The sequence below is a fragment of the Taeniopygia guttata genome, chromosome 1 (assembly GCF_048771995.1).
Source record: "Taeniopygia guttata chromosome 1, bTaeGut7.mat, whole genome shotgun sequence".
Lineage (NCBI taxonomy): Eukaryota > Metazoa > Chordata > Aves > Passeriformes > Estrildidae > Taeniopygia > Taeniopygia guttata.
Genome location: NC_133024.1, coordinates 76,256,327 through 76,275,190, shown reverse-complemented (window position 1 = coordinate 76,275,190; position 18,864 = coordinate 76,256,327). Strand labels below are relative to the sequence as shown.

General features: G+C 42.1%; 1 protein-coding gene across 7 annotated transcripts in view; it reads right to left on the bottom strand.

Annotated features, from left to right (window-relative positions):
* The window catches only part of FARP1 (FERM, ARH/RhoGEF and pleckstrin domain protein 1), a 199,482-nt gene extending 183,772 nt beyond the window's left edge, over positions 1 to 15,710 (bottom strand). For 6 of the 7 annotated variants that reach the window (XM_030270500.4, XM_030270562.4, XM_030270631.4 and 3 more), the window contains exon 1: positions 15,571 to 15,710. The gene's annotated coding sequence lies outside the window, so the exon portion shown is untranslated. Of the gene's footprint in view, positions 1 to 14,733; positions 14,982 to 15,570 lie in introns of those variants that run through there. The other variant, XM_072927016.1, reaches the window with a different exon arrangement.
* Between the last annotated feature and the right edge of the window lie 3,154 nt (positions 15,711 to 18,864).

Below are 18,864 nucleotides of genomic sequence, written 5' to 3'. Positions count from 1 at the left end.
TGAAAACCAAACACATTAGGTAGAAACAAAACTTTACATTAAAACTGCTGTGGCCATTTTCCTCTAGAAATGCTGTTTCCATTTCCATCAGTCGATAAATCTCAAAGATTCATTTGCAATTTAATGATGTGTTTGCCTTTACTTCAATATATCTTTTTCCACAACCAGTAGGTTAAACAACATTTGCACACTTTTTTCAGTGTTGTACCATCTTGTTTACATGAACTGCTCCTAAACCTTTTCTCTTAGAAATCAGCAGAGACCTTGTTTCTTTATACCAAAATGTCAATTTTACTACAGCACTTGGAAGGAACTAAACTTAAATCACAAAGATGCCTTAAAAGTCAACTCTACAAATGCATCAGAGGAAATTAAAAAAAAATAAACCACAAAACTTCACCACAAATGAGTGCTGTTTAAAATAGAATGACTGATTACACATAGAGAGATTAAGATTTCAGGATCATAATTAAATTTTCGATTCACTAATATTCAAATATACTGAAATAACAAGAAATTCCTTAATTATCTAAAAGACACTAAGCTTGTGAGATACCTAATTTATGTGATGTCTTCAGTTAGATACCTGAAATTCTTCTTGTGCTTCAAGCTTTGATGCACATAATCCTAATTTTCTGCCAACTCTGCAAAAATAGCCTGTAAGAATGCTGGACTATGGAGATGATTATCTAGGAATAAAACAGAATTAGCAGGTGTTGAAAGAGAGCCCATTTAACTAATGAGAGGCATAGAAGTTCTTCCTCCGAGAAACACCACCTGGAATATTTCTGCTTGGAAAAAGTAATGTTTCTGTAAAATCAAGAGAAGTCTATACTGAGGCAACTTATGTCAACTTTCAAAGTACTTATGGAATGGTACCAAAGAGGAAACGGTGATTGCAGTACCAACTGCAAGTCTGAACTGAACAGTTCAGGCTGACTCTTCAGGGCAGCTGTGAGCAAACCCTGGAAGGTGTGCAAGCAGCAAAGCTGCACACAGCAGCTCACAGGTAGAATAAAAGGTTCACACCAATAAGGACCTGAAGTCCTCACTATATTATTTTAGACACTAAATACAAACCAGACTGTTTTCTAGCCTTGCAATAATTTTGATAAGCTCTACTTGCTGCTAAAAGATTACAGAACTTAGAACTCCTTCTGCTCAATAACTGTACAGCAGTACTGAAAAACTACCAACACACTTCATTTTTGCAGTAAGGGATGATGGATATAGGCAAGAAATCAAAATGTAAAGAAAAATGCCACATGAACACTATGTGCTGGTGTCTCACAAGCCCTAATTCTCCCCTTCTCACAGAAAGATTTCCCTGGATCACCTCTGGCCTGCTTAGGAAAACCACTCTAGTCTCAGCATATGGAATGCAGCAAGGCCAGCAAGAGCATCCCATGGACAGCAGATAAACTGCTCCTGTCCTTCAGTAATCAACTGTGTTTGAGGCCAAACCCTGCAGTTTCATCACCCACATAATCTCCTGGGCTTGCTCTGATGGATCCTGGGCTTCATCTCATTTACCAAGCCCATAGTTTTTCCTGTTTTGCTGCCTCACAAAGTTCAGCCTCTAAGTGAATTACACTTCTTTGTTCACAAAGTCAATTTTCAACAAAACTTCCAGAAAAGCACTAAGGTTGCTTCTAAACAAAGCAGACACACAGTCATGAACTTGACATTTTCATCCTTCTGACAATGAAGTGTGAGTCTTGCAATTACTAGGACTACCTAGCAGTCAGTTAGGGAATACTATGTGTACAATTTAGGAGGCTTATGGCTCTTTTCTCATCTCTCTGAAGTGCATGAGATGGGAAAATGGATAAAAACCAACTACCTATGAAACCATCAGGTCTTCTAAGTTAAGGAAAAAATAAGATTTTTTTTTAATGGAAGACAATGTAATGGAAAAAAAAGTATGCATATGAGTATTCAATTCTTTTAAAGTCTTTTCTCCCCAAATTAGTAAATTCTGGGCACGCAGAACCAGCAAAGCAGTCAAATGCAATATTGCTTTAAGGGAAATAAATAGTATGCTACCACAGCCCTCAGGTTGCAAAGTGACACTGACTTTTTGCATGTTCTGCAAAAATAAGATGCCCTTTAGGCAGCTCTCTTAATGGATTCATTCAGTAAGGAGCCTTTAACGTTGCATTTATCTAATGAAAAAAAAATTAGTGGCTATCTCAGTAACTCAGTACTGCCAGGAAGCAGAGAAGCTCTGTTAATGTATATAAGGCACAGTGATACCTTACTGAATTCCTGTAGTAAAGTCAGGCTTGATTCAAGGGTCTTAAAATGATCTGAAGTACATAAATTAACTCCTTATTAAAGACAGTTTTTAAAAACAAGGGTGACCCTTTAAAGCTTTCATGGTCTCATAGGCCTCTAACATCTTACAGAACAGAATCCAGGCTCCACTTACATTTCTGGTATTTTACTCCCCTATTTTGTCTCTAGCATACCCAAGAAATTCCAAGATATGCTTCTGCTATCATCCTGCAGCTCAAAAGCCAGACATATTAACCAAAATAGGTCATCATGCCTTAGTAACACAGATAAAATGACTAAGCATATGGTCACAAAAGGGAACCTTGAGGTTATTAATCACAAACTGCTTCAGCTCAGCATAAAAATAATGAGTAATTACACTTCAAGAAAGCAAATGTATTTAATATTTCCTGTATCATGGAAGACAGCAGTGAGATAAAAACTATTAAAATTCAGTAGAGAGACTGAGAGACCCAATGCCAGTGGTCAAGTAAGTAGGTTATTCATGATCTTTCTGGAAAGCCAGCTGCCAGGAAGAAAAACCCCTTCACTGTGAGTCCTCCTGAAGTGCTCTGTCCCAAAGGTAACAATTCCCTGCTCTAGAAATGGACAACCCAGGGCAGAGAAAAAGCTTCCCAGGGAACAGAGGAGAATGACACAGCTGAGCAGCAAGAGAGCAAAATATCTGCAGAATAATGAAGCGTGGGAGCATGTAAGGGATGTGGTCTCCAAGTTGAGTGGGAAGATTAAAGATTTAGGTAGAAACTAGAGCAGTTTGTAACAGACCAGTTTACCAGCAGGAAAGATTCCCAACAGTAAGATCACAAACTATGAAGTAGACTTTTCTTTTCCTTTTAATGGAAGTAATGGTATTTCAGACATCTGAAAGATGCCTGAACAAAAACTTGAGTCCTTATAGGGAGCACCCTTGAACTAGACTACGGATACAGAAAAGCCCATTGCCAAGATCCTTACTAACACTGACTCCAGCCTGTAGTTACCTAAAACTTGTCCTTTAGTCAATCACTGGAAGTACAGCTCTGCAGGCAATGGAATCATCACAAAGCTCGTCCTACAAATCACTGAAAAAAATTAAGCAAGCAATATCAAGGGTAATTACCATTCAGAATGCACAGGACTGTCCATTACAGAGTAAAAGGTAAGTGTTTACCGATCTAAGTGTCTCATGTTAAACAACAGAAAAAGATATTGAGTTGTAAATCCATAGGGGGGAAAAATTATTTCTCTTTATGGAAAAAACTACTGGATAAAATAAATATCTAAATAAATCAGATCATTAATAGTAATATTCTTTTAATAGTTGGTAACTGTCTCAAAATCAGTGCATTTTTATCATACTAACAGAACAAAGTGTATGTAGAACTTACACAAAAAATAACAGAATTTTAAAAGAACATTAAATTTAAATATTGTGATGATCACAAAGAACATTTTAACTCACTGTATTCAGCCATAGGGGAGTAAAAAAACCTTTAAAACATCCATTAAGGTAACTGTCTAAATCTGGGCTTTCCATTTGCAGTCTAAATCAAACCAATCACATACAAGATCTGTTACACTTAAAGGCTTCATGCCAAAAATACTGAAGTTTTATTGGGCCATCAAAATGCCAGATGAGCCTCCAAGGATGCGCATTCCTTCCTTACTGTTAAGAAAGCTGTAGGACTAATGGCAAAAGAGTATTACTCAAAACTTACATACTTACACTTTTGTTGAAAATATAAACAAACTGCTTACAAGTTCCAGGACTTCAGAAGAAGTTGTGGCTATAAGCTTACTGAAATTTAAAAAACATGTACAGTGTGTCCTTCCACTACATTATCCTTATCAATGGAAACCATGAATACTACAGATATTAAGGATAAATATGATGGAATGCTGTCACAGATAGCAACTGCATTAAAAAATGAGTTGAGAAATAAAAACATGAATAAAATTCAAGCAAGAAAACAAGTTAATACTGAACAAATAATCAATATAGGCAGGTTTGGGGAAAACCAAATAATTCTTAACACCTGAAGAAAGCAGCATCAGTAACATCCAACCTTCATTATTAGAATTATTCAAATGGCAAACTCTTCTCCCTCTATTTATAGTAGGAAATTCATAGATTCATTAATTTCTAGTGATCAAACACATTTCCCTAAACAGCAACGGCAACAGTACAGTTTGTTTTGGTTGGGTTTTTTTAAATAAAATGTTATTAAAACTAACACAGCAGGAATTGTTCTTCCCAGGTATGCCAACAGCAGCACACATTATATACAGAAATAGAACCCCAGAACCTCAGTTTTCATCAGGTTTTTCTTTTACCCTGAAAGAAGTTCAGCTTCATTAATGAATCTGAAAAAATCCTGCTAAAATACTAACAGTCTATGCATATGGGAATTTCATGAAGAGGGAAGAAGGGGAACTAAAGGGTGGAGAAAAGAAACTGGCACAAAGAAATGGGTTACTGTTTTTCCCTCTAACACGAACTAATTGCATACTGGTTAAGAATAATCCCCCATGACATTCCATGCATTCAAAGGTCAAGACTTTTGCTTTTCAACTGTCCCTATCACATGCTATTCCCTGAAGAAAACAGTCTGAAGCTGTCCCTAGCACAGACACTCTAAAACGTGAGGGTTAAGGATTCTAGCCCTGCACAGTGAAACATTGCACCAGGCACACCACAGCCCTCCAGGAGGGCAGATGAGCACATAGCACAATTAAACAAGAAGTGCAAACATTAAACACAGAACCAAGAGCTTCTAGAGGCTGTTCCAAAGTCTATTCCAAAATAGCAGAGACATGCTACTAATGCAGTCTTATTCACTGTATTTAAAGCACTCTTTTCACCTACATTGTTGTGCCACTTTAAAATAAAAGCAGAGCTCCTCTCTCTTGGTGTTGGAAGAGCATCTATGGAATACAAGGCTGGCACCACTAGGAAAACACACAGCCAAGTGGGACCCCTGTGTCTCCATGATCAGCTACAGAGAAAACACCCCAGCCACTGCCACCAGATATTAAAAATCTTTGTTTCTCAAACACAAATATATATAGGTGTGTATACATATATATCTATATATATATTAAAATATATAAAAGGTACAGCCCTGGAAACAAGCACCTGGGCCGTTGCTATTGCTCCCTGTAGTCCTTTAGAGCACGAGTAATTTGATTAAACTTCCTCAACAGGAGAGCACTAAATAAACACTGTAAATTAAACAAAACTATGCTGATGATCTAGTTGCAATTACTTCCAATTGATTTGAGTCTTTATTGTTCCCTCAAGCTTTAAACTTTGTAGATAAAAAAAGGATCAGGCCTTACTGGAGGAATACCAAAGAAAGAGTTATGAAACTTTCTTTAAACACATTCAAAAGCAACCAGACTAGCTTGTCCTCCTGACAAAATTGCAATTAAATTTAATCTGGAAGCTTAGTGAAAAAAAACAAGCTATTCCAGGTTTTTCTATAAACAAGCAAGTTAATGCTCACATTAAACTCAATCACTGGTTAACATGCATACATACAAACCAAAAACTGCTGCAATGTATTTTATTTCACAATAGTTACACACTGCCAAAAACTTTAGAAAACTTCTACCCAGCTGGTTCAAGACAATCCAGCTCTCAGGAATTTCAGACTCTTCTGAATTGAACCAAACTGTCACTCCTGGAAACTCCTCTGCAGAACAATCCTGGAGTAACCTGCTGATTTTAAAGATCTTGAGATACATACATACATACTTATATATATATATATATATATATATATATATATATATATATATATATATATAAGGTTGGTTTCATAATTAATTTTCAGATATTCATTTAATTAATACATTCAATCTCCTTGTAAGAGCTAGAGCTATTATTCTGATTAATTTTCTCTTCCATATCTCCAAATCACATTTTCCTTGCCAAGCTGGAACTGTTCTCAGATCAGCTTTTTTCTGAAATTCTTTCTTTTCTAAGGTTAGCCCAAAAACTGTCATGGATACAAGGCTTTAAAACTTCTAGACACATTTTACATTTTTCTGCAGACATTTTTTTAGATGCACAGCTACCATTTTCCCTTCATGGCGTAAATCCAAGCATCAGTTCCAATCCTGGTGTGTTTTTAAGTGGAAAGAACTTTATTCAGGTTAGAGGATGCATTTTGTTTTGACAAAAACAGTCAGAAAAGTACAATACAGACTCTTCCTCAGATTTTTTGTATTGAATTACATTTACACCAGAATTAAAATTTTTTGAGCTTTCTTGACGGACAGACATTATCTCACCCCACAGCTATAAATATCCTCATATCACACTGATCATGCAGAAAATTCAAATACAAAGATGAAGAGGCATATCTGGCTCTCTGGTTTTTTTCTTTACATGACAGAGGAAGAGAAAAAATGTAGCTCTGTTATATCCATCTATTGTGGTACATGCTCAAACAGCTCACCATCTCCACAGCTAACTACTCCAGCTTTTAATAGGTTATTCTTTCTCTGTGTATTAGCTGTTCTTGTTATATCACCTATTTTCTGTTTTAAATATTTCAAATAATAACATAATGCATATATGTTCAAACATTATTTTCACTTTTGAGGAAAAGAACTTTGAAAGAAAATTTAAGTTTTATGTACTGCCCGAAAAAAATTCCACTAACAGATTTAAGGGAGTCAAAGCAACCCTAGCAAATACCCAATTAAGAACCATATTGTCTTCAGTTTTAATGCTTTCAGATATATGTCTGAAATGTCTTGAATATATAGGCTGTTTGGTTGTTAGGATTTTTTTAAAGAAGAGAAAATGAAAAAATTACATATCCTGTTCCCAGAAAATGAAAATTCTTCTGAGCTCCCTCTTCTCATCAGATGTAGAAAAATATACACACACCCTACTCCATCACAACGATGATCTAATTTTTCAGTCATACACTTGCAGCATGCCGCTATTAGTCCCTAGCTAGCCTGATATGCCTCTTCATCCTGCACATTCTCTTCATTCAGGAAGACAGGAATGGCTTCCCTGTGTTGGGTTTTCTCAAGCAGAGAGCTACCATCAAGTGTTTTTTGCTTGTCCATTGCTTCAAATGATCCTTGAAGCATTATTACAGCTAGAAACTGCTCCAATGATTCTTGTGGTGCCTCAGTGTGCACACGCTGCACAGAAAATTAAGGGACAAATGCTTGAGTCCAAGGCATTGCCCAGTGAATAATTTTTTGGTTCAGAATGTTAAATAGTCCTTGATTTGCATTTAAAAAGCTGGATAGCTGGAGTTAAAAATCATGCAGATATCCGGCTCCTGCATCATCACTTTGGTACCTCATTAGATAAAGTCACACTACTTCACAGCTCCAGGAAGCATTCCCAGGTAACTGTGGGAAACTGTGCTTGGTGTCAATATGGGCAAGGTTTTGATGAAGATTTCATTGATTAATGCCACATTTATTTCCTGCCCCCGAGAGCCGCCCTGTGAAAGCGCTCACGCGTGGTGACCGACAGAGCGCATGGTTTCCACACAAGCCATGGATGCTCTTCCTCAGCCTCCGTGGGGTGCAAAGCCAGTGTGGCTGGCTCCATCACACACTCCGTCCTGCCAGATCCCTCTCCTGACGCTGTCCTATTCAATAATTTGCTAATTAGATGGCAGGAGGCTGCATTAGCTCCTGTGTGGCCACCCAGCCACAGGCGTGCCCAGGGACAGCTGAGAGGCAGCACAGGTCACCTCCAGCAGCAGCTGCAGTGATCCCTCTCCTCTACCCACCACTCACTTGTTAATTCAGCTTCACTCTTTCCCTGGCAGGGCTGAAGCTGCCTACCAGTTTATTGAGGTTCAGTCAGAGAACACACACAAACCAAGGTGCAGCACTACCATTCAAGCCTTAATTGTAAACAATATGAAAAAAAAATACTGAGATGAAAAAGCCCTGCCCCATAAAGTTACCACCCAAAGCTTCTCCTCTCTCACAGGTCTGTTTAGAAATGCTTCTCTTAGAGGTTCACATGTTTTAGGCAAATAGATCCTATACCCTTGGAATTGTGCCATTTGTGACCTATCTCACAGTATTCAAATATTACTATAAAAAGCAGAGCTCTGAGCAGCACTTAATTAGAATGCCTTTTAAAACATTTTTTACATTCAAGTGGTAGAGCCACTTGCCCTTCTCTCCACTGCAATACTATCACACCATCTTCTTTGTCTTTCTTTTATTTATTTGCTATTGAGACATTTTGAGGGTATTTTCTGCTAACTTCAAGTTTAATATTCACTGACCACACATTGTAGATACACTTTCCTTTTTGCTCATTTTATGGTTTTTTGGGGTTTTTTTTATGGTTTCTAGTATTTTCTCTTTCATCGTACTGCAAATTTTGATCAACATTTCAAAGGACACAGGTAAAATGGCACTCTGCACCAAAACATTAAACAGTGTTATTTTCCACATTACACCAATCAATTCAGCCAAAATGGCTAATGAATAACACAGGCTACAATGGCATAACCATACAGTTGATCTTCCCACATGCACCAACTGATGCCTCTGTTTAAAAAGCAATATTGAATGTTAAATGTGTTAAAGGAAATCACAATGGCTTTAGGTCTTACAAACACAGAGATTTTCAGGAGGAATTCCCACCATGATAAAATAGGAGCTGAGGTCTTCAATTTGAAAAAGAATGAATATTATCCAGGGAGGCTAATCTCAAAATGCATGTGGATTATTTAGTTCGTAAAATTATATATACTCTTCGTTTTCTAAAAGGTACAGCAACTGAATACCCCCTTTCCATTTCTCCCTCTAATATTTTCTGTATTTTTAAGAGCCTGAACACTAATCATTTCCTGGAAAATAGGAAACTCCCGAGGGAAAAAAAAGACAACATAATTTCTGTAGATTCTTACTTTTACAAGAGCTTTACCTTCCTTTTTAGCCTGAATGTTTGAGAAAATAACCTCAGGCAGGACAAACTAAACAAATCCTACTTTTCCTTAATCTGAAAAAGACACTGCTATTATACAGAGCAATAGCTGGCCAGAGACTTCTCAGTTGTAATCACTGTTACTGCAATCATAAGACTGTAGAGAATTAACAAAATAAAACCAAATTAAGTTCACTTTGATGGTAAGCCACAAGCAACATCAAACTAGAGAATAATTGGAAATATGAGAGAGATGGACAGAAAAAAATACTTAATCCCCAAACAACATCCCATCATCTCCACAATCATAGGAAGACTGGGGTGGCCAGGGAAATGCTCCAAGTCTGTCTGATACCTGCTGTGATCCCAGAGCCTCTGAATTATGTGAAGCCCTCTTCCAACTGAACAGTGAAATCATCACATCCTCTTTCCCTCTTAGAAATTTAAGATTTATGTTCATTGATTTACTAATGGAAGGAGCAACACCCCCTTTTTAAGTAGCATTAAAGTCTGCTTGGGATTTCTGCCTCCCTTTGTGCAATATGTTTTAAATCCAACTCGTAATGAAAAAAGGCAACTATGGAAGACGTACTTCCTATTTCATATAATTTAATGGTATCCTTCCCCTCCCCTGAACTTTCAGGCCAAAATCAATGCCACACAAACCTGCTGAACAAGAAGCCTAATTATTCTAATGTGTGCAACCAAAGTGATAGGGAGTTTCTCAGTAAAACTGATAAGGAGAGGCAGAAAAGACTAATGAGCAGCCTGCCAGTGCTCCATTGCTAGGCTAGCAAAGGTCTCTGTGGAACACCTTTAGTATTGTTCAGTGGAGAGACAGAGGCTGGGACACATCCAAAAATAACACTCAGGGATTGAAAGAGTGAACACATAACATCTGCAGCTCAGGTTCTTAATCCAGGCACAGAAATAACTTATTTGAAAGAGTGTTACCATCAGAAAAATGCCCAATGTGGTGCAGAAAGAGCCAATTAAATGCTGAACATTACTGAGCAGATAGACCCTTCATGCTGTCAGAACACACTGACAAATGTCTTCTTGACCCATGTCTGTGGTACAGGTGACTGAAAATAAAGGCCCTTGATTAAGGAGTCACCAGTATTATTAGTGACCAGCAATCTAACTACTGGGACTGCAATAATCCGGTGTGAAAGATGCAGAAAGGCCAGTGGTGGCCAGCAGAAGCAGCAGCCTCAGATCAGAAAAGGAAGCAACCAACAATATCCAACAATATCGTGTTACTCCTAGGGTTTCCAGTTTACCAGTGAGTCATCTTTTGACCGACAAAAATGTGTGTTCTTCCCCAGCAATATTTTGTGCAAGACAACCCAGATGCTCGAGTAGCTTGTCTTTGGGGCAGCAAAGCCATATTCCCCTCTGCACACAGAGCACAGTGCCTGAGCTCAAGCACAGTTGTTTCCAACAACCTGATACTGGCATCTCTGCTCAGAAAGTCACAGCTTTTCCTTAGATAAAACTGCCCATGCCACACATCTCCTGCTGCTGAATTTCTGTAATATTTTGTGTATGATATACCTCAATACCTGGTGTTATAGAAATAGATGCTCTGGGGAGACCTATATCTAGGGGAGGAGGGGAACGTCCCCTTTGGTTGCACAACTTTTCACTTCTGTTACCACTAATGAGGGAGAGAACTTAAAGCAGCAATTTAGAGAGCCTTGCAAGACAGCAGGATCACATGTCAAATGGGAGTGTAACAGCTTCTTAACATACTTCCATTATGGCAAATTCAGTCACCCTTCAAGGCCCAAACCATTAATTTCTCCCCACCCCAGGATAGCATATTTGGAAGGAAATGGGGATTGAAGTCATTGTTAACATTGCTGCTCATTTGATATATCTTGTGCCATGGGTCAGCAACCTCCAGTGCTGACACCAAAAACCTGATTTTAATGGCAAGCACCAGAGCAGAGCATAGGCAAGGCATCACCAGTAAGGGAAGCAGCATCTCAGAGACACAGCCTCCCACTTTCCAGGGGGCTTTTAACACTACACCAGATTTATAATCTGGGAAAGAAAATGTTGTCTGCAAACACCAACCCTGCCTTACACCAAAATATTACCCAACCCCCCCTGTTTTCCTCATGTCTAGTAACAAACTGGTATTGTACAAAAATCTTCTCCTGAAAGCCTCAGTACCTAGATTTCATGGCTTGGAAAGTTTTTTTCTCTATATTCTAAAGTGACACAAAACCAGATTTTGCTGTACAGACTTCACTGTGTAACACTGAAGGGCACACTACAAAAATCAGTTCCCACACGAGATCAACAGAAAACAGAACTTTGACACCTTCCTGAACTTCTCCAACAAAGCTTCATTTTATCTGAGTACCAGCTAACAGAGGCACCATTCTTTTTTTTCTCTTTAAGTCCTTTTTGACAACCAAGCATGAGGAACAATTTCCTCAATTTATATTTCCAGAATAAAGGAAAAAGAAATGTAGTTGCAAAGGATCATCCCTGATTCTAAAATCCCCCAAAAGGCATATCGCATTTTCCTTTCTCATAATATTTAATCAAGTCTACTTCATTACGGACAAGGTCAGAAAGCTCATCATGCTGCAATTGATGACAAACAAGATAGTGCCCACAACCCACAAAGACTGACCTGTCTAATTTGCCTACTTTTCTGCAGGCCAAATTTACTGACATTTTGCACAAATTCAAAGCTGACTTGAGCCTGATGACCTTTTATACCTCTGTAATTAGTCTTCTGTGCCTTTTCAACTAGAAAAACAAGCCGTTTTTTACTCACCTGAGTTCAGTGGTCCATCTGTAAATTAGAAACTTCAGCATCTACTCAGCCAGTCAAAAAAGTACACAAAAAAAAGGAAAAATATTAAGAAAGAAAATACACAAACTGTAACCTTTCAAAGTCAAGAAATTGAGTCTGGAAAGGGCCTTTTAAGATAAACATGCCAATTTCTAAAAGAAGAAACAGAAAAAGCAGAACTAGTTGGTGGACCCAAATTCAATAAACAGCATTTTAATCATGCTTTTCTAAAAAAGCCAATATAAAATAAGGGCACTGGCACAGACAAGAACCATGAAAAAACAGTTGGGGCAATAAAATCAAACCAGAAACCAAACCCAGTAAACTTAGTCCCTAATGCTAACAGTGCAGCACAAAAAGTACAAGGCTAATAAATTGATTCAGCACTAGAATTTAACCAAGATTAAAAACACAGAGGTTTAACTGCTGAAAACATCCACTGAGAGCTTCGTTTATGTATATAATCAGGGCTTGTAACCCAATCCTACAGCTATAAAAAATACTTCCTAAATATGAATGAAAGCCTAAAAAGACGAGTTGAGTCAAACTTCTGGAAGTTCTGGATGCAGATCCCTGCTGCAGTCAGCAAGATGCAAGATCTGCTTTTCCCCAAATGGAGCAGAGGGGAGGCCAAGGTCAGAGCACTGCCCTGCACTTCAAATTCCAGTCTCGGGAAAGAGGGAAGGACAACCACTAACAAGCAAGGAACAGCCAACACTGTTCTCCTCTACCTTGCAAAACCTGAGGGGATGTGCTCAGCTGGCCATAAGCACTTGATTCTTTAGCTCTGGGATTTCTCTGCCCAACAACCAACTTGTCCCTGCAAACACTATGAAAATGATACGCTTCTGTGGACCACCTTCCCTGAATTCATGCCCTAACACATCACAGTTTGGGAGTCTCCATCCACAGCAGTCAGTCTCTTTAAGAAAAGCATGCCCAAAAGCAAGTAAAGACTTAATGTAAGGATATTTCAAACCAGAGAAGCATTTCTTTTGCATAGCTCCATCACGAAGCATACATTATCTAAAAAGCTGCCAGAACTGGCAGCCTTGTATTCATCAATGTCAAAATTTTTTATATATTTTCTTTTTAGAAGAGCTGCTAATTACCATCATACATGAATTTTTTAAGTGGAAGTTTGGATTTTTTGCTAAGTTTAATTAACCTAAAAATCAGCAGGGAAAATTTACTGAGCAACTATAAATTCAGAATTCTCTATCTGAATTTTAATGCAGAAATACACCTCATAGGGCAAGTCTTTATTTTTCCTGCTTCAAATAATCACATTTAAGTGGTGTTTCCCCTTAGGTCATTTATCTTCCACAATTTCATTTTGAAAAGTTTGGTTACAAACTTTTTGGTTACTTTACAAAGTAGCATGTTAAAAGATATTGATTACAAAATGACTAATGAATCCTGTCAACCTGCAGAAAAAAAAAAAAAAGGAAAAAGTCCAATTTCAATTTGAAGTCCAGTCATTAAATAAAAGTCAAGCTTGGATATTAAATATTCAATCTCATACCAGCTTCTGACTTTTTGAAGTTCTACGTCACTGTTGAATATTTTGCCCACTTTACTAGTGTGTTTGTTTTTTTCAAAAAAAAGAGTGCAGAAAAACAGTAATCTGACTGCACAAGATAATGCAAAAAAAAAAAAAAAAAAAAAAGCTGAAAAATACAGCTTTCTACCCCTTCCCATGATGACAAACTGGCCCTACTGCCAACTACCCCTTCCACAGGGATCTGCAGTTCTACATTTGAAATTAATTCCATGGGGATAAAAGAATTTGCGCCATGTTTGGACCCATACAGCCACGTCTAAGCTTTCAAAAATAGCCATCGTAATTCAATATATTACATACAACCCTCATCTTTGTTATTTGCAAAGGAAAGGAGAATCTGCCAAATCCTGGAGCAAAACCGTATCGAAGAGAATGAAGCTCTGAATTGGAAAGCACAAACATTTTGCGGGACTCCTGAGCCACAAGAGTTGATACCTTTTGCTGAGCACCGACACTTCTGACACTGGAAAAGGCCAGGGCAAAAGGGGAAAAATGAGCAGCTCTCGTTTGGCCTCACCAAGAGCCCAGTCCTTCATGTGCACGGCAGGGTAAGCACGGGCAACGCAGCGAGCTCTGCACACAAAGCTCCTGTCCTGTCCTGTCCTGTCCACCAGCCCCGAGCTTCGAGACCCCGGCAGGTCGGACACCTGAGGCACAGCTAAAAGGATTTCGGACTTTCCTGGGAAGCAGGAGCATTTTCTAAAAGGCTCAGATCCACCAATTACCTAGATATCACAATTCTCGCATAAACATCCAAAAGTAAAGAGATAATCTTAATTCAAAGAGAACTTTTGGGGCTTTTCTTAACTGACCTTCTCCGGAATTTTATTTTTCTTGGCTTGATTCCAATATCAGCTGCTTGCTGTGAATTGGAAGCAATGTGGAGCAGGAGTCAAGGTATGTGAGAGATATGAATAACAGAACAAATAATCGATGCTGTTCTTTTACAGCAATCACCTTTCCACTCTCGAAGGACAGATCACTTTGAAGGTAACCAAGTAAGAAGGCTGTGACCTAAAAAGATACGCTACACAGTAATTTTATGCCGGCAATCAAGCAAATCCGCTAACTTTAAATGAACTCCACGGAGTTTACGCGTGCTTTAAAAACAGAGAAAGCAGCCGTATCACAAAAGCTAAGTAGGCCTACCGCACATGAGCTCCCGCTCTGGAAATAAACTGCAGTTTACGCTAAACTTTGCCCAGCGGTTCCCGGCTGAGGCTGATCATAACGAAAAGAAGGCAACGTTCGGTTTGAAACCGGCGACCTCGCCAGCTTGGACACGGGCAAGGTGATGGCAGAGGCGCCGAGAGCAGCAGGCTAGAGGCATCTCTACGCCCCCTTGCATGGGAGGGAGGGAGGAAGGGACAACCGGGCGGCTGCAGCCACTCGGGAAACCCGAGGTGGTGGCCCTGACCAGGAGCGATCGGGACCCCGTCCCGTCCCCGCCGGGCCGCCCCGAACCGAGGCGGGAGGGAGGCGCTGCCCTCGCACGCCCCCCGGAGCGGCACCTCCCCGCCGGCTGCCGGCTGGGCTAAACCTTTCCCGGGCCGCCCCTACAACTCCGCCCGGCACCGCACGTCCCTCCAGGGCTCCCGCCCCGCCGCCGGGACCGGGGGCCGGGTCCCAGCCCGGAGCGAAACAAAAGGCACGGAGCTGCGCTGCCGCCCTCGCCGCCGCCCGGACTGCGCCCGGCCGCGGCAGCCCGGGGACGCGGGGAAGGGCGAGCGGTCCGGGCGCCGCTCTGTGCGGAGCCTGCCCGCGGATTACCCGCGGTAATGGGATTACGCGGGGCCGAGCGGGGTGTCCGCCGGGCTGTCACCGCCCGAGGAGGGGGCGGCGGTGCCGGGGGCGGCGCTCGGGGCCGCCGGCTGCCCCGCGGGCGGGTCCCGCCGCTCGCCCCGCAGCCCGGCCGCGGTGCCCGGGGGGCGGGCGCCACCCGCCGCCGCTCCCGCCCGGCCCCATTGTTTGCCGTGCCGCCCTTACCGTGCGCGGGGCTGGGGCGGCGTGGGCTCCCGCCGGCTCTCCTCGCTGCGGCTGGTGCAGGGGCAGTCGCGCTTGGCCGCCGGAGGTCCGAGCCATTAAAAGCTCCGCGGGGAGGAGGAGAAGGCGGCGGCAGGAGCGGCGGCGGCAGGGAGAGGAGGACAGCGAGGGGCTCGCAGGAGCAGGGTCGCCATGTCCGGCTTGGCAGCGGGGGGAGCCCACCGGGCCGGCGCGGAGGAGAAGGGAGGCAGGCGGCGGCGGAGGGGCCGGTCTCGCTGCCGCCCGCGGACCGCGGGAGCGGGAACTGGACGCCGCTCGCCGCCGCTCTGCCGCGGCTGCACCTCCCTCCCCTAACCCTGCCCCCTCCCGGAGGGGGAGCCGCCGGCGGGAGGAGGCGGCCGAGAGCCCCCTCCAGCGTTCGCGGGCGGCGGCGGCCGCTCGGATCGGCGCGGCGAGCGGGGCGCCCGCCCGGCCGTGCTACCCGGGCAGCCCCAGCCGGAGAGAGGCGGAGGCGCGGCGACCACCGCCCTGCGCCGCTGCGGTGCCGGGGGGGCTCCAGATAGCCCCATCTCCTCTGCCTCCTCCTCCCGGGCACCAGAAGGGACGAACAGTGCCCAGGTGGCCGCGGTGTAAGGGAAGGGTTAAACCCGGCTGCAGCCCCGGGGCAGTGAGAGGGGGGAGGCCCCGAGGGTCCCTGTGCCTTCCTGTGCATTTTGGGGACCATCGGGTGGAGGCGGCCAGCGGGACACCCCGCAGGAGGGCTGCGCCCCGCCGCCCTTCCTCGGAGAGGGAATTGCTCGCCGACAGTCTGTGAAAGTAGGCGGGTCCTGCAGGAGGAACCAGGACGCTGCCTCAGGGGCTGTGCATTAATGGGTACCCCAGCTCTGCTTTAGGAGCCAGGCTTCGGGAGAACAGAGCCGTGCTTCACGTGCAGGGAGACGTCCGTCCACACTCATTTTAGTCCCAACTGCTTGTCTGAGGTGCCGGAGAAACCAAAGGACTGGGGGGTGTGAACTGTATTCACATTTATGGCTACTAGTTTGTCATAAACTCTATTTTCGTCCTCGTTAGACAAACACAGATCAGTAAAGTTTAACCAGTAGCAGCAATCTGGGCTTCTGTCTCTCACAAGAGTCTTCAGTACATCAGAAGAAAGGAGCCGGGAGCAGGCAAAGGGCAGGGCGGGGTGCGTGCCTCCTCCAGAGGCTGCATTCCCTCCGAGAAGATCTGGAGTTTCAGCAAAAAGGCTGTCACACCTAGGGCCAGCAGAGCTGTCTGCGTACAGCAGCTCTTAAATCACCCCCTTACATTTGCATGCCTGAAGGGTTACAGCGCGTATCTCTTTAAGCCTTCTCCGGTCTTTCATGCGATGTTTTTCCAGGAAGAAGACTGAGAGGTGCGCACGAATGAGTGACGCAGGGAAGACCCTTCAGGTCTTTGAAGTTCTCTCAGTTATCCAGGAGTGAGCAGTAAACTAGGTATGTATTTGTAAAGTAACCATTCTGAACAACTAGCGTTTAAAAGCTATTTGAGGAATCATGCTGCTATATCTAGTTTTTAATCACAGGAGGGAAAAAAAAATTATATGCAGTCCCTATATTTTTTTTGTCCAAGCCTTGGCCTTGCTTAATCTCCAAAATACAAAATCCTCTTCTGTCAACAGCATTGCCTCTCTATGCACAAACCTCACTACAAATATCTCAGTGCATTTGCCTTCGAACCTCATGAGATCAAGAGATCTTAATGTCTCTAGTCAACCCTGAAACCTTAATTAAAATTGCATACATTACTGAGTTAACAGCTGGAAAGTGCCTTTACCTCTCAATACCTGAAAAATACATTATTATTTCCCGCAAAACTCAAAAAAAAAAAAAAAAAAACATGCAAAATGTTTGTAGAAGATCCAGAAGAAAGACATCTCATTCTGACAATGTAGAGTGCAAATAGAATACAAATAGAGTAAGAGGAGAGAGTTTTTTGGTTGGAAGGGACCTATGAGGACCAGCTAGTCCAAGTGCCTGACCATAGGAACTCCAGTTAAAAACACTGACATAATAAAAAGATTGTCTTTTCCCAAGTACTTACTTTGTCAGCAGCTTTAACCCTTGGTCAAGAGTGGCAGCACTTAACATTTAGAATTTCCTGGTGCTTTTTATCTACACTTCCAGATCACTAATGCCTCATTCACACCTAACAAAAGAGTTGTTGTAATCTAATTCGAATGTGTGATGTAATCTTCAATGCCTTCCAAGTTTGAGTGGCATTTCTCGGCACTGAACAAAAGCAACAGGTTGCCTTGCAGCTATTGACCATTTCTGACCAAGCTCCAAAAAGGGACAGGGAAATACTTTCTTGAATGGTGACCTTAAAGTTGGTAAGGTGTTGGGCGTTTCTCTAGGAGCCATGGGCAAGTTTGCATGTGTTTATTTACTTAACCCTTCGATTCTTGGGTCTTCTGAAGGCTGTCAATGACAACTAGGGAGTTACATCTGAGAAGACAGCAATCTTTCTCTGAAACATATTTCTGTCTTGTAAATTGCAAGTGGCAGCATCTTGCACTCTTCTGATGTGATAGGTGGGAAAAGCACTCACTGCTGCTGTTAGTTTCCTGTAGCACACTGGGTTACATTTCTTCCCTGTTGAAAAAGATGTGGAATTTGTTGGTACACCAAACAGGATCATTTGAGAGAAAAGCCTTTTGTTTTTGAAAAGTCACTGAAATTAGAAAAATTGTCCTAATTAGTTCATGTTTCTGAAAGAAAACAGACAAGCTTTGTCTACATCCACTGACAAAGAGAAGAGCTGGAACTGGATTTCAGATTATTCGTTTCTGCTTTACCAGATAAAGGAGAACCCAAGAAAAAGGAAGGGAATGAGAGAAGTATCTTAAAAGGGTTCTGTCATCTTGAGAGACTGCATCTCTGCATCTTCTGCCTTGTCTTGTTAGGAAAGAAACAGCAGTGGCTACAACAGAATACAAATACAGATCTCTGGAAAACCTTCACTTTTTCCCAGCTCTCATATCCTGGGATGATGTGCAGTTATTTTTTCATCGACGCTATCTCCTGTATGTTGTGAGGTTCTAGAAGGTATGCAGGCAGTTAAGGCAGAGTACCTGCAATTTCCATTTTCACCTCCCATGTGGGAATTTGTTTGTCTGTGCTTTGTCTAACTAAATGACTGGACTCAAACACACAGTATTTGGAGTAAGTTCTTTGGTCTGGTTTACACTAAGGTCATACTGGACTCTTCAGTGGTCCTTCTGGCCTTAAAATCTACGCCTCTTTTGTGAACTGC